The following is a 6367-nucleotide window of genomic DNA, read 5'->3' as shown; positions in this document are numbered from 1 at the left end:
AGGTATTCACGATCGATTCGTGGAATCAGAAGCGTGTCTCGCATAAAGTTTCCGACGTGTTTCCGGTTTCATCGCGCGAGTAGGAAGAAGCAGAAAGAGGGACAGAAAGAGTTAGTAGGTGTAGATAAGTGAACAGAAGAAGGATAACGAATGAACGAGAGAAATAGTGTGTCTTCTGTGTGTGAGTGTGGTGGATGCAAAAAAGGTAGAATGCCATAACATTAGAAGAAAAAGAAAAATGGAAATGATATACGAGAGCCTCATGTGTTTTGTATATGTACCCACTTTGTATAAGATAATCGAGTGAATTATCGCGATCGAAAATAAAGACTATACAAGTTTCACAATAAAAAGAAAAAGAAAAAAGAAAAAAGAGGAAAGATGCTTGCACATAGAGTGTATCAGCGTTTAACCTTCTTCCTGTTTTTGTTTTTGTTGAAATGTCAAGAGGGTCTAATGAAGATTGATTAGCAAATACCATTCTTTCCTGTTTTCGAGGAAAGATTTGTTAACTTTTTGATACAAGACACACGGTAACTCGTGACAATTTTTCATATATTTTTGTTTCTTTTAACGTTTCGTATGGCAACCCTCGGTAAGGAAAGTGAATAGGATCTGGCATCTAGTTTTCGATAGGAAACGAGAGCAATGCTTCGTGGCACTGAAACGGTTAAAACTCCACGGGAAGATAGGATGTCTCATTAACTTCGTAATGGTAGATATAACTGTTCCGCTTCCTCCGCGTCGGCCAGATCGGTCAGTTTGAAATCTAATTAACGAACGAACTCTGAGACGAAGCTTCTCTGTGTCGTCGTTTTGTAGCGGCGCACAGGAAATGGTCTGTGCGCTCAACTTGTTACACAGTAGAAGGAGAAACAAGTTCGAAACGCTTAGATAATTCCTTTGCAATCGTCAACTCCTCAGTTGCTCCTTCTACGATAAAATTTATCTTTCTTTGGAAAATTTCTCGTAAAATTTTTCAATGCTTCTTAGATTTACACGCGCGTTTGCAATTCAACCTCTATCGTCTGTCTGACTCTAAGAAAAGGTATTAAAATGTTATATAAAATGTATAGATGTTTGTAACGTTGTAAAACCGCATGAACTTTCTGGGGCAGCTAATACATAGGCGTCTTGGACGTGGCTGGTCGAACCGGGACTTATGTAAGTCGTTTAATCGGTTTACCGATGTGCTCGCCTCTGCACGCGTTTACTACACGCTCACGTGTGCGAGTAAGCGTAAGTGTGCGCGCTCATTTCCTCCAACTACCTTTCCTCTTCCCTTCTACCCTCTCCTGAAGCCATCCTCGCGTCGATACCACTCGCTCGCCACAGTCATCGATACTGCTCGTTATAGCTATCGAAAGATTCAAACAAACTACTTGTTCGATCAAATTATCAAATGATAATTAATCGTATTTCAATTTACTTGAATCTTCTGAAAAGCACCGATGATCATTGCCACGAAGCATCAATATTCTATTCATTTTCCAAGGTGGAATGTTTAAATTTCAAAGGTGGAACTATCGAATACCGAATAATTATTATTGCAATGTAAACGCGGCGTAATTATTCACATTTGTCCGAAATGTTAAATCGCAATATTTTCTTCTGTATTATTAAGATATGTAAATAGTCGGTTCAAATCTTTTGCTAATACGAGTCAGAAAATATGTCGTGTCCTTGCTGGGAGCAACCGAGAGCAGCAAGTCGGCACGCCAAGCGGCGCTCAATGAACACACGTCATTTCGAGTCATTCATGCATCTGCAGGTTGTCCTCGCGCCTCTATACGCAACACACGTGGCTGCGTGTGAGTTAGCGATGGGAATGATGACCTCGTGTAAACCACTCTATCGACACTTACGTAGAAAGTACATCAACACTTTTCATTTTTATTTCACACTTACCATTACTCCCGTTTATTGCACATTGATAACACAGCGCATGGTTCCGTTGAAGCTACGAAATCGGGTCAATTTCAGCTTAACTGTTAATTATTTTTACTATTAGTAGAAAAGGTTATAATAATTATTATTACTAAAGATTTTGAAAAATTATTGCAGCGAATCGAGCGTTGGTACTACCGTATTACTATGTACTCTCTTATCAATAATTACGGTATCGTATTACGTATCGTCGCTTGCCAAGTATTATATAATTTGTTTTTCCTGAAATTTTGTCATTAGTGGTGTATTTATAAACCTCGTTAAGCTGGACTAGTACGATGTGTTTCGTAGCTGTTTTGTTTGCTCGTTTCACTTCCGAGAAATCAATATACCTAATTCGTACATTTCATTCCGCTGTAAATATTTGATTTTTGATAAGTCGTTACGGTATTTCAGTTATTTTTTCAGACACTGTTTTCGTTGCAAATTGATTTAACAATGAAACTGCTAAAAATTACCCGAAATACGTAATTGATATAATGAAATTACTGAAAAATTTCCGAGACAAGTCACTTCCAAGAATACTCATCACCACCAATAGAATTAATTACAAGATCTCACGTTTCTGAAGCCTCATTAATGAACACTATCAAGTTTCTAAGAATTTCCAAAAGTTCCACGAGTTTCTATCAATAATCTTCAACGAAAGGAAAAATTCAATATTCTGAAAAAATTGATGAAAGAATGTCTAACGAGCGTCCTTCGGTGTAAATGAGTGCGAGTATTTCTTGTTGGTAGAATTGAATGAAGGTCAGTCGAAAAGACAAGAGAGAAGGAAGAAAGGGAGAGAAATGTGTCGTTAGTATGTCGTAGGTTACAAATCGTCGAGTCGAGGGAAGCGTAAACAGCCGTAAGGTTAAACGGGCGTGCACACTTTAAGTGCATTAATGAACGCGCTTAAGATACGCGGCGTGCCGCCGTTTAAATATAGGCTAAAACCAGTGTTTCTCAGCCTGTTCGTTAAATAAAGCCTATTTAGATCCGTCCAAGACATTTGCGTCATGGCTACATATCCTCGATGGTGTTTGCTTGCCCTGTAAACGTGATATCGTGAGAACGAAATTAGCCTCCCTTCCTTCTTCAGACATTTTTCTTGCCTACCAATTACTTTTATCTTTCCAATTGCAACAACGATAAGTAAAGTAGATTTCACGGATTTCCAGGAAAAAGAAAATTTCTCTGTGTCCGGTTATTGTACCTGCATTTGCATGTGCTCGCAATGGAACGATTACCAAAGAGAACGGAACAGATCGACGTCAAAGTGTAACGGGTAGACATGAAACGAGAAACGAAAAACAATGTAGAGCAAATAAACGGAAGCAGAGTAAAATGGCGAAAAACGAGGGTAACTTTCGCCGTTTTAAAGCGTGTTGCATGCTCGATATCGCGCGAGCCTCTTAGTTAATTAGACAATTAACCCTTGCAACCGTTCAACACTAATGGCGAAGAAAATGGTCATCCACAGAGACGAATGTTCTCTTGTTCTCTTAACCTTTTATGCAAACGTGTTACTTAAGAGTAACGCATCATGTTTCAAAAAAGAATAATCAACACGTTGCGATAGACTGGAATTATTTCAACGGAATCATGCAAATGGGTTAATGGGATAGTTACATTTCGTTAATGAAACGGTGAAACTGACGCGTGTTCATTGAATGGCGGATAGAAATACGCGAGGATGTACTATTATCACGCTAGGAAAGGTGATCATCGAATGTAAGAGGGGAAAGGGGGGATTCCAGCGTCAGAACGAGAAGAAGGGAGAGGTAGGACGAAGCGTTTCCACACCGGATATCCTCTTGAGGGAAGTGGTGCACGCGAGTCGCCTCGCCACGCCCGCACTTATATATTATTATAATACATCATCGTTTATATCGCATCGGTGACAAAATGAAATAATGAAAGACATGGAAACGTTATTGTGTACCGCGCTAGATGCGTACGGCTATTTCTACTATCTCAATTAACGTGTTAATTGGATTTGTCCTTTACGTGACATTAACAGCAAAGTCATTCTACTTCGTTATCTAGTTTGCTTATCAATTGCATCTCCGACCGAAGGAAGTTCTATCGCGTAGAAAATATATCAGTATCAGGATCGACTTGAATGAGAACGGGTTCTCATTCATTTTTTCTTTTTATAACTGATTCTTGATAACGTTGAAAATGATCCGAAGATATAATTTAATAGAAGCAGGTATTCTGATACTTGATGGATTAGATAGAAATTTGATTTAGATTTCAATCTTTTCCGTTTTCATTCTTGTAAATCGCCTGATCTTTTATTAACAACAGCTACGTATCTTAGACACAGAATGATTGAAATTTTTATTTTTATATAAGTTTCACAATTTTGATTGATACGATCTTAACTTGAATTTTTTTTAATTTTTATTAAATTTGTAGCTGTAATCAATGTATCCGGTGTACAGGCAAACAGCAAACATTTCCACGAAACGAACGCTTCATGGAAACCTTGAATGTTCCTTAGACGGGTGTTTGCATGCATAGAAATCAGCCATACCAATTGAATCTACTTAATCGTGTTTTTTTCTTCTTTTTTTTTTGCAATTTTCAATTCATTTTCTACTCCCTTCGAGTTGTAATTGATAAACTTTAAATTCATTGAAAAATATTATTCGCAAATTAATCACGCTTTTAACGCGCACGCTTCTCGCATTCGAGATTAGAACAGTAGCATTTTTACGCGAAAACCGGTTTCCACGTACTTACTACCTCTAGCTAAGCTCCTCGCCAACGATTCATTTCATAAAATCAATTTAATCCTTTTTACAAATTTTTTTTTCTTGAAAGAAAAAGGAAACAGCAAGTGGAGAAGATATTTGATAAAAATCTGAAGGAGAAAATAGTCGTAACGCGACAAACCTCGAAATCGTTCACGGAGGAAGAGAGTACGACATGATGCAACTCGGTGTATTTATGGTAATTTTATTTGCAGGAGCCTCGTCGATTTATCTTGACAATATTCCGCTCGTGATTCGAAACTTGCGTGTCCGATTAATACCCGAACTGCCGCGCTGCCTGGGTGCCCGGCTGCCTCCTTACGGGACAGAGACGGCCAGTCTGGAAAGGAGAAGGACAGGTTCGGTTTATGCTCACTGTCTGGCGTACAACGGGAGAGTGGGAGGAGGAACACGCACACACGGCCGCATAAATAACGTGGCACAGGCACAGAGTTACGGTGCGACTTACGTGTAAACGAATCGAGCGAGATGAAACGTGTGCGACAAGGACGCACCGACGGATGGTGTAATAAGAACGACAAGGACGAAAGAGGATGTAGTCGGCGGACATTTACGAAGAGAACCGAGTATCCCCGACATGTGGGAGAACCCGTAGTACACAGAGGGGTATCGGTTTTACGACGTTCGATCACCTGAACGAAGATTTTTCAAGCATTGTGGAGCAGCCAGAGAATACGAATGCAACCAACGTCATTCTCTTTGATGAATAAATCATTCGAACTACATAATTCCATCGGGAACGTTAACCTCTCGCAAAACTTGCAAGATATTAATTACAATTTTTTTTTCTATATCAGTACTCGCATGCATTATCGCGTTCGTATCGCGATCGCACGAGGAATAAAAATAAAAAAGTATGTTTCGATAATCGATAAGATGAAGAGAGGGTAAGGAATCGTGCGGGGGTATCAAGGATTACAAGTTGTATACGGCGTATAGAAAAGTTTGTGGAAAGTACGTGGGACCTGGATGCACAGAAGCAGCCCTGGTCGCACAATACGAGCATGAATGAAGTATCGCGTCTGGCTCGCGGGGTACGGTACACTATGGCGAAGCATGGTGAAACGTGAAGGGGGGATCGCAGGCGTCACGGTGCTTTCGTGGCGGTGAGGTTGCGACCGAACGTATGTATTCGCGTTTACGTGTAAACGATCACGCGAGTATAAGTGAGCGCGCGCATATGCAACTTTCGGTATGATCGAGTGCGCATGCGCATTGTGCGCACCCCACCCACAGAAAGACAGGCCGCTGCTCTGCTGTTTGTAACAAGCAGAGAGTCTAGAACGCCACACCAGCGTCGAGCGCAGCCGGTCTCGGCTCGAAACGAGAGACGTCTGCTCCTGCTGTGAAAACGAACGGTATATTAAACCACGCTATTCAGATAAATAAAAGAACGTACCGTTCGCGAATAGACAGGAAGAAGAAAGAAAACGGGGAAATGAACCGTGAGTGAACGCGTGCGCGTTATTAGATTCTGTCTCTGGCAAACACGCGAGACGTGGTTTTCGTAAGAATCGTACAGTGCGAGAGAACCGAGGGAAAAGAGAAAAATGTTGACCGTTTGCTCGAGAATTGGTGTTGTATGACGTGTTTATCCGGTTCGTTGCGTCTCGACTGTGTTGCGATATTTCGAGGAAAGCACGATGTGTACGTCG

This window comes from Osmia lignaria, chromosome 14 (genome assembly GCF_051020975.1).
Source record: "Osmia lignaria lignaria isolate PbOS001 chromosome 14, iyOsmLign1, whole genome shotgun sequence".
NCBI classification, from domain to species: domain Eukaryota; kingdom Metazoa; phylum Arthropoda; class Insecta; order Hymenoptera; family Megachilidae; genus Osmia; species Osmia lignaria.
The sequence above is the reverse complement of the archived record's forward strand: the minus strand, read 5'-3'. Positions refer to the sequence as shown.